We start from the raw sequence: 10,980 nt of genomic DNA, 5'->3' as shown, positions 1-10,980 counted from the left end.
TGATAGCTTCCTCTCGTTTTGTGCAGATAAACGTACTTATACATTTCCTGTTGGTGCTTTCTTGAGCAGCAGGATGTTATGGTGGCAACAATGTCATGGTGGCTGTGCATTACACAGCCAGAGGGGAGTGTTAACTGTTGCCGAACATATTATAGCTGCTGCCATCCAGGTTCGAACTAGAGGTGACAGGTGGAGGGAGGCATGGTCTGAGGCCGACACCGCACCGAAGGTAGAGTTTTGGCCGTAATCAAAATCAGCTGTTCTGTCGTCCCCGACAGTGCCAGCACCTCAATCGGAGTCAGGCACGAGGACCACATGCCACTTTGCCAGGAGTGTGTAGCCTAGCAAGAGGAATGTGCAAAGAGGCACATCTGGACGCTGAGGTTACACAGCAACTGAGCTAACAGGAAAGCCTGTCATACTCATGCGTGCAATACACATGATGGAGCGGCGATAGGAATCTGCTAAATTCAAATTCCAGAGAGAGCTTAAAAGAACAAGTGTGCGCACGCTAAAAGTAAAAAAAAAATGTCAGCAAAAGTGAAAGCGAGGAGCCAGGAGTGATAATTGCTACCATATGGCACTGCTCGCTCCCGCAAGTGAATCGCCAAACATGCACGCGTTGCCATTGAAGGCAATAGAACACGTGCACGTTTTTTGGCTGAAAAGCTAAAGCGATTGTTAAAGGTCTTTTGCCTATTTAGCGCATGCGCACTGCATAGGCGAGACCTAGACATGCATGTTTGAAATGAAAAATACATGCAAATTAAGCTAATGAATGGAAAATGTACTCTAGTAGGTTGTGAAACCTCAGTTGGCTAATACGATCTTTGCTGAATTCCTCTGTGCGACCAGACAGTCAAAGAAATTAATCTTAGTTGAGCAGTATGAAATAATGGCTGTATACTTATAGTGATATGATGTTCCAGTCAGTAGCAGAGAGCACTGTGAAAATGGCAGTCATTATTTATATATTTTAGTAATAAGTAATCAGACTATACCTGGACACATTTTTATTGTAGTCCATTTAAAGGACACACTGCAGACCTCACCTAGACACACCCTCACAGTCTAAGAACAAATGTTTATTACTGTGGAGCTCCAGGTGATTCCCCAGTTAGTCTATACTGTGTCTCTTGCAGTCTTAATATTTGGTAAGTAACCAATTACACAAGTTTATCTTTCAGGTAGCAGGCATTCTGGTGAGAAGACTCATTTCATCTTTAGGATTCTGTGCCTCCTGTGCTTCTTGGCACAAGATCCAACTCCCCACTCATCCACTTCCACTTTTCACTTTCAGGCAGAGGCAGCTCAAGGTCAGACTTAACCGTTAATGTATCGTTGTCCAGCAGTATAGTGAAATGTAGGAAATTGAAAAATAAGTACCTCAAACTAGAAAATTGCTTCATCCGATGGAGAATGAAGAAATACAGAACCAAAAGTACCCCAGCATTTGGCCTTCCCAAAACGCATTACTTGAAAACAGGCAAACACTTACAAAACCCCAAAATTAGGACAGACCGTTGAACACTATCTATCTAGATGAATTCCAAATGTAGAACCAGAATTAGTGTTGGAATATTGTTGATCTGGGATCTTTATCATACACAGATATTTACTGTAGGGAGGGAATATTGTAATCATTATAACCGCAACTAAGAAATCATAATAAGAAATTCTAGTCTGTAATTAAAAAGTTTTTACTAAAATTCACAACAATCACAAATTAAATCATAGGTCCTAATCTGCACATTAGTGTCACATTATATGTTTTAATCCTCCAAGAAGGTAGATGTTGGAGATGGATTATGTCTACAAAAATAGATATCATCATACCACAGCATATGTTTGAGAGAATATCAAAATACAAATATAATAAAAAGATGCATTATGCCCCAAGTGAAACCAACAGTTACTAAGGCAACAAAAGCACTTACAAGATGTACACCAAGGGGCTAATGATGATATCAGGAGGACCGTCACTGCCAGCCTGTCAGTGGTGGTCCCTCACCAATCGTAAGGACCGATCAGACTGCCACATTACGAATGCGGTTGGATCGGTGGTGGCTGGAAAATCCGACAGCCACGGGTCTGACAGTCGGATTGAATCCGACCACCAGTCGGAATACCCATAGCCTAGTTTAGTGGCGGTGCCTGTTAGGCACCACCAGTCAGATTAGGATGTCAATCCATACCAGCCTTTCCATGGTGGTTCAACCTACATGAAAAGGCTGTCGGGATGGACATTGAGGGCCCATTGGGGGCCACCCATGCCCCTGGACCTTTCCTTTCGGTGCCCCCTACATATCCCTATACCAGGTGTACAAAATCCCTGTTTAACATTGCGGCGGGTGCAACAGCCAGCAGAACCCACCGCAATGTTAAAGGTGGGTGATGCAACCACCATGGTGGCGGTCACATCCTAATTCCTATTTTGGGACTTCCGCACGGTTGGAGGGCGGTCCCAGATTGGAGATGATGGCCGACGGACTTAAGTCCATCTGTTATTGTCATGCGGCCCCAAGTACTGTGTCTTCAATCCAATGTATTAAATATCACTAAATATATTAAGCTGAAAAAGAGTAAAAGTTCCAAACCAAGTGTATGCATCCCGGAACTGTAAAAATTGAAAATATTTTTCAGATCAGCAAAACTACAGCTGAACTGTGCAGCAGTTATTAGCCCTCATATTGTGTATTCATCCACTTTATAAACATGGGCCATGTCCCCGAATTGTTATATGGTTAGTGATGGGCCAAACAACTTTTGCCAGGTCAAGTCAGACAACGATAATGAGCAGGATATTTGGACCAATAAAACAATAAAGACAATTATTATTTTCAAACAGATCTATGCAACTATTGCACTTGTAGCCACTATTTAGTCTAGCCTCTTATTCATGTATTTCTCAATCTAGATTTCATAATCAGCTAACTGACCTATGATTTGTAGATCCATTCAAGAATGTACTGTTTAACATTCATTACACAAATACTACCTAATGGGTAGGTTTTCTTCCTCCTATTGGATTTTTAATATATGTGAGTCATCGCAAGCCAACTGATAAGTTGTTTCTTCTTCATAGGTGTTTACCATTCTTCATCCTGATGATGAGCCTGTACACATATATTTAGAGGGTCGAAACGTTGATACAATAATAGTGTACTGTGTTTATGTGATTTAAGAGCCTGCAACTCCATGTAAGAGTATACACTGAACATCTGTGCATCCTCCACAGTCTGTATGTATGTGATTATAGTGTATATCACTAGTGCACTTCCTCTTCACTTATCTCACTATCACTGTGTCATTGCGTCATTTGGGAGCACCACTTTTGTATCAAATTTAGAAAACAATAGAGCTTAATGAGTTCTTCTTTCTAAGATTCTAAATGTTGAACCAATGAATACGAATGCATTTCTTCTAGCAAAACCAAACTGCCGATGGTTATTCACTAGTTTACCATGAAAGTTGAGGTTCACACATCCCCCTTCAAGGACCTCTGTCTGTAATAATGACATGAAACTATTCAAAATACTTGCCAGTATCCCGAATATCCAATGTGGCAACAGTCTTTTAAAATGAGTAACAGTAAAGAAAATTGTAACTTTCATAACAAGAATTTTTATTTCCGGTTAGGGCACGGAGGTGAGGATTATGCTCTCTCTCTCATTACTGACTCAAACAGCAGCCAATAAAAACACAGTATAAAGCACAAAATAAACTACAAATCACATGAACCCAATGGCCCCAAGACGATACCCTCATTATCATCTTACATCAATCACTACCATCTTAGACCATCAAAACCAAGAGACACCACCTTGCTGCCTCATTCTTTGTGATACAAAAAGTAAAACATGTAGCAAGCCTAACAAAACTCCTAGGATGCAACCTCATCCTCACTGGAACCAATGCACACCAAGCACTCCTGAAACAGTGAAATACCAAATCCGATTCTTCATTCCAGCTTCAGCTAAAACCTAGAACAAGAATGAAAAATTTTAAAAATAGTCATCAACGAGGGTGGGCAGACACCAGAAAAAAACATGTGCAGCATGTAAAATTCAACAACATCCACCATCAGTATATATAAATACAAACAGACAACATAACAATCTATTTAATCCTCTTGTCGGTAGGATAATACTTGCCTCTGTGTCCATAATCGAATTGAACATTTTTGTCATGAAAGCTAGACATTTTTTTTAATGCTATGTCAGGATCAGAGGCTCAGATTATGCTAGTTTAAAGCTGATCCACCAAGGAAGTATCAACATGAACTATACGTTTATAATAGAAGTGCTTCAATGTAGACTCAGAGAACCAATCTGCAGCCCAAAGAATGTCCTTTAACCGGGATTCTGACAACATGGTCTCAGATGCCATCACTCCCGAGCAGTCAATACCCACCTCAACCAGGATCCCCCTGACCAATCTAGTCAAGGTGGCAGCTGAGACCATTTTGAAGTGCTTCTGAATTGCTAACAGCAATTGGCCAGCCACGTCAGAATGAATGGACCTAGTACATTCCTCACAGGCTTTAAGACATTTCACCAAACACAGCTTGTCATTATGTGGAAAAGCAGGATACTCATTTAATTTAGAAAAGGTTTTTGTACATGTAGATATGGAAAAAGATACTCCATCCAGAGTGAATACTCTAATTGCTAAGTCCAAAATCGGTGATGTCTGAGACTCTGCGACCAAAAAATAGCAGTCTTTTCAATTTAGTCAGCAAATGCCTATGTGAGAAAAGAAAGTTGGTCAGCCAATCATTTAATAAGAGCAAAACAACTACTACACCACATAAATAAAAATATCTATGTTTTGGAAGATTAGGAACCTTGATGCCTTTTAGAAGTCTACAGATTAAAGGAGGTATACCAACAGGCTCACCTGCTAAATGAGCATGACCTGCCGTAATGACCAATCGAAGGTTATTTAATGACCTGTAACACAAACTAGCCTTAGACATTACCGAATGAAACTTAAGCATATCTTAATTATATCTCTCACTCCAGGGGATTCAGATGTTGTTGCATGCATCAACCCATCTATATCTTCTAAGCTGATGAGTTCCTTTTTTGGTTGGATGGAGCCTTTGCCAGCTGAATGAATGTAGCTGCTGCATCCAAATGTAAGGCACTTGGTCACATATCTCGATATTTTCCAGACAATCAGTTGCAACTGGTATTGTAGTAGAAGGGGATGCAGAAATCCAAAGGGATCCTGAAGAAGTTCTGGGAATACGGGGAGTGCTATCAGAAAATCCTTAGCCATCTCCATTAGAGCAGAGAATCAGGGTTGAGCCTTTCACTCTCAAAATCATGGCAAACGGAGGAAATACATATTTCAGTCCTACCAACCAGACCTGGAGAAAAGCATCTGTTACCTTGGCCACTGAAAATGGCCTCCAACTGTAGAAATCCTCCAATTGGGTGTTCTAGTGGAAAGAAAACAGGTCTATTTGACAAGTTCCCCAGAAGATCTTGGACATTGTGAAAAATCTAATGATTACGTTTCCAGTTGCTCAAGTCCATGACAAATCTGGAGTTCAATCCACAATGAATTTGCTCAGTCCCAGGATGTACTGCACAATCCCTGAAGTTCAGTGTTTCAGGCAAAAATTCCAAATGTTTTCAGCTATCTTTGAGAGCATTCTGGACCTGGTTCCATATGGTTTGCTTATGTACCTCACTGCTGGGATGTTGTTCATCCTTAGCAGGATAAAATGACTGTTCTTCCAGGGAGAAATTATTTTGCTCGCAAATGACCCTGCCAGTAACTCCAAGCAGTTAATGTGTAAGCTCAGTTCTCCCAGTGATCTTCTTCTATCTATGGAGATGTCCATGCACTTTGCACCTCAGGCTCATCTGCTGGTGTCAGATTCTATAACCATGTCCAGTCTGGTAATGAAAATGGCTTGACTTTCCAGGACTCCACATGCATCAACCATCATTGAACATCTGCCCTTGCCTCTTCATAGAGTGGAACTTGAGCTTAGTAAGACAAACCATGTTGAAGGTGGCGCATCTTCAGTGTATAAAGAGCCCTGTAGTGAAGAGGGCCCAGAAAAATCGCCTGTATGGATGATGCTAACATACCAACCAGTCTTACCCCAATCTAAAGGAAGTCACTTGCTTGCCCAAAAAATATTTGACTTCTTTCTTGACAGCCCTGACATCTGGTTGGGGCGCAACAGTTCAGCTTTGACTGAGCCTATCTGTAAGTCCAGAAAGTCTATACATTGAGCAGGAGCCAGTGCTGAGTTCTTTCAGTTCAATAGAAATCCCAGATCCTACAAAAGAGGTATTGTCCAGGAGAGATTCTGAATCAGTTAGGGTTGAGATTGCCCCATAATGATTACAATTTCTAGATAGATGTGTAAAAGGGGGGCAGATCTAATCGATAATCTTTAAGTATTGCCTGGCGTTAGTCGCCTCTCATACCACTCGATAATTATCAAACAAAGAGGCAGGCGCTGGAGACTGGAAGGCAGGAAACAGAGGTTTATTCCGTCGGAGCAGAACACATCAGATCAGACAACAGGGTATCGTCTTGAGGTGCTCTAACCGCATCTCTGAGGCCTGGCCTCTTATACACAGGTTTATGGTTTTTATTGCAGTCTATTACATGTGACACATTCTTACAAATACTTTGAAGTACGGAAAGACATCCTCGGAATCCCCGCTTCAGACCCGTTCCCACACATATCTACAGTAGAAGTCCCCACCCCGGTCTCAGAAGGTGATGACTGTCGCGCAGCTGGACATTCCGCCGGTTCCCGGAATGTGTGCGACTGATCTGATCTCATGGGGTGGGAGCTTTGATCAATCGTGGCTCCTTTGAAGAGGGGCAACTTCTTACAGTAGGGTGAAATAAACTGCATCTGCAGGACTAGGTGATGGCCTGGGATCGGGTCGGACAATCGGGCACAGAGGAAGGGTGTTTATCAAAGGGTGTGTGATCATGAAAGGGATGGAGGGAGGTGTTAGCCAGGTACGGGATGTGGCTCCGATGCAGGGCTGCGCTGAAAGGGTGGTTTATGGCCCAAGCATGTGAGAGCGGGGGCTGTCAGTGCACGAGGGATGCTTGCGAGGTCAGAGAGACACGCGCTGGCGATCGGCAGTGGGCAGAGAGGCCATAATACTCAAAATGGCTGCTGCTTACGCACACGTATGAGCCTGGAAAAGGGACAAGATGGTGCTGATAATGTTTACGCCTCAACCTAGATTTTAACAGTCCTCCCTTTTCAACATATCTAGCCAGCTTGTCAATATATATCTATCCCCATTATGTTACGGATTTGAGCACAGGGGCGGCAAGCATTGAACACCCAGGCAGAATCCACATATTATTACAATCGGTATCAATATGATCATAAACAACCTCCACCCCCAGTCCTTTACAGCACTCCAGAACCAGCTCCCAAGCGACCATCCTTCTTGCTCCTGATGAACCTCTGAGGAAAGTCTGTGGAGGTGTTCACTGGCCTTGTAGACTGAGGGCGAATTGTCCGGTATGTAGGTGTAGCAGCTGGATCCAATGATGCGGCATGCTCCTCCACGATCCGTTAGAACCACATTGTGGAAAATGAGCCCATAATTCTATCGATGCCCAGGCTGCTGGCGCAAACCGCCTCTTAGTTCCCATGTTGAATAGTTACCAAATAAAGAGACGGGCGCTGGAAGCAGGAATCAAGAACAGAGTTTATTTCTCATGAGGAGAGCCTGTCATTTCGGACACGAAACACGGTGTCTTTCAGGAGGTGCTCTAACAAGTGAGCTGAGACTCTGGCTTTTATATCTTACAAAACACTTGAGAGTACAATCAGGACAGTATGACGCAAAGGAAAAGACATCCCTATAATCCTCGTGTCAATCCTACCCCACATGTGTTCACAATAGGGACCCTTGCCCTGCTGATAAGAGGGGAGGGCAATCACGCAGCTGAGTGTTTCATCAACAGTATAGGATGTGCGCGCCTAATCATAGCCAGGAGGTGGGGTGGCCAGGATCAACAGTGAGTCCTTTGAAGAGGAGTGACTTCATACAATAAGGGCAGTAAATGGTATCTCCTGGTTTAGGCGATGGCCTCGGACATGTGTGGTCAGCCGGGCTCAGGGAAAGGGGGGTCATCAAAGGAGTGGTATTCATGCTGCGTGGACAATCGAGCACGGAGGGAAGGCTTGTCAACAGAGGGGCATTCATGGAAGGAAAGGAGGTGTTGGTCAGGCGCGGTCGTGGTTCTCAAGGACAGGGTCTTGCAGAAGAAGAAGGTTTACGGCCTGCTCATGTGAGGAGAAGGGAGGGGGAGCCAGGGTGGACACGGGGACAGAGTCACATAGAGAGAGATCTTATGACCCGTACGAGGGAGAGCGGGGGCAGTCAGGTGCAGCTGGGGAAGGCTATGTCAGCTAAGGCGAAGGATGCCTCTTCAAGAGGGAATGGGGGGGTTTTGTGCGGGTCAAGCAGGAGAGTTGCCTTTCACAGCAGGGTCGCGCAGAGGGAGAGGGTTTCATGGTTTATGCATGAGAGAGAGAGGGGGTGTAAGATACGCGCAGGGGGGAAGCCGGGGATTCCAATGGGTAAAAAGGCCATGGTGCCTAGAATGGCTGTGCATATGCATATAGGTATGGGCTCTTACTGGCAGAGTGATATGGTCAATAGTTTATGGTATTCATGGTGCTCACAGGGAGAGGAGTGGGAGAAGAAGGGAAATGAGTGCTGTTCATGTACATCAATTTCTTCAATTTCTACAGTCGCCCCTTTTACATTACAGCAGTCATTTTTGTAATTGATGGGGTTACAGGCAGACAAGCATCGTTGATGAATTAGCATTTTGTCGATACTAACATTTGACGTACGATCATAGACAGTTGAGGTGATGGGCAGAATACAGCACATAGGAAATTGCATTTCGTTGTGTTCCTGACAATTAAACGCACTACATAGCATAAATCTTTCTAACTTAAAAAATGTGACCAATGAACAGTTTCGACCAAGTAGTTGAGAGCGGAATTCAGGTCAATACACAAGATTTCTTCGTCACAGTGTCTTTTTATCAGTGAGCCATCACTGGTAGGCTCTAGTCCGTGTACTTTCGTTGGCGCTGTTGAGCACCGGCGGTGGAGCTATAGGTCCAGCTCGGTTCTATCCTTACACGTTGCAGGGTGCGGTCAGTCCTCTGCTGTTAGACCACAGTCCTGTTTCCTAAACAATCCGTTTGGCGGCGCCTTATGCTCGGCACCTATATTTTCCGTGGCAGCACCCTATTCCCATATGAATGCAGTTCTTCCCTTTTGGCAAAAAGTCACGTGGAAAAGAGGGTGAGTGTGGTTCAAATAGTCAATAGGAGAGAGAGCGGAGTTGGGTCAGAGTTCCTGAGACGCACAAAAGGGACCAAGGGAGCAAAGGATAACAAGTGGGCAGGCCCATCAATCGGGCCCAAAGAAGGGGGACGGAGACTCCAGGCACACGTGGGTTAGCAGGCGGAGGGCTTCAAGGCGGCCCGTCATTTTTCATTTTCCACGTTGAAATTGCGGTCTCGTCCCGTATCTTGTTGCTCTGCAGCTCCACCTTCGGTCGAGGTCATACGTGTCCCAAGATCTGCAGTCAGGCTGTACGTCACATCTGACCCATCTCCTTCGGCGATCGTGAATCTTTGAATAGGTACAAGACAAGGTTTTAGAGAAACGGCAGAAGAAGATATCTACGCATGTGAATTCCTTCCTCAATTCTACGCATTTGGGAGATACGCTCACTGGTCACAGTCAGAGGTCCATTACCAAGCAGTGCATGTGTCAGCATTCCTACTGAGTTTATGGCAGGTCTATCCATCGTTCTATTTATAACTCAAGTGAGGATAAATGAGATTCCCATCAACTGTGCATTACATCATATTCAACATTACGGAGCATTTCCCTTCAGGACTGGCTAACCTTTTCAAACAGGGCGGGGGGTGCCATCATCGAGAGTCAGGCAAAACAAGGTTTTCTCGAGGGTCAACAGCTACTCATGGTCATCATGTTTATATCCGGGACAGCAGCTGGGGTCTATCAAATGGGGCGGGGATGCTTCGGGCGCTCGCGCTTGGGTGCAAAGGGGGTGGGGCAATCTGGGCATTGGGGGTCAATCTAGACGTTGGCGTTCGTCTCTGATGAACAGAAAAATAAGGTGCCATTGACATACAGTTCCCCTATAAATGGCCAGGTTTGGGGGACCTTAGTCGTCTTACCTGTCCTTTCCTTCTCAGCCAATTCAAGTTCATAATTTTGCAGAAAGGAGAGGCAGTAATATGGCGAGATACAATCATTTTAGTTTCGGTCAATTTCGCTGAACACCTTCGCGTTCAATATGTATCAAATCAGGCTGGTGCCGGTGGGGCACAATTTTACCAAAAAGAGGGAGAGAAAATAGGGAGACTCTCATAGAGATTGAGAGTCGTCCGCAATCTAAACGAGCCATTCGGTACACGTATGACATGTAGAGAGAGAGAGAGAGAGAGAGAGAGAGAGAGAGAGAGATAAGGGGGTGGTGAGAGAGAGAGAGAGAGAGAGAGAGAGAGAGAGAGAGAGAGAGAGAGAGACGTGTACTAAAATAGGTCATTTAGTGCGCTCACAACACAGAACAGCAAAGGTCAGGTAACACGCAAATACAGACAGAGGGAAGACATAAATCCGTACATTACACACACACAACTCAGACAGGGAAGACGGCACATACATTACACATATATATAAGACATTCACGACAGGACAGGAAACAACAGGTGGCCAACAAAATCCATATTATATCCTACGTATCTTTACTATCCTATTTATCTATGTGCTTAGCTCTTTCTACCCTTCCCTCCTTTTCCGTCTCGCTAGTTATGTCGGCCAGCGTTCTCAATTGCCAATACTTACACCTCAGTTGGTCGGTCAGAAATTAGCCTGGTCGTGCTATTTACCCATGGTTGGATCTTAAACCATTTTTC

The sequence above is a fragment of the Lissotriton vulgaris genome, unplaced genomic scaffold (genome assembly GCF_964263255.1).
Source record: "Lissotriton vulgaris unplaced genomic scaffold, aLisVul1.2 SCAFFOLD_424, whole genome shotgun sequence".
Classification (NCBI taxonomy): Eukaryota; Metazoa; Chordata; class Amphibia; order Caudata; family Salamandridae; genus Lissotriton; species Lissotriton vulgaris.
This window is presented reverse-complemented; position numbering follows the sequence as displayed.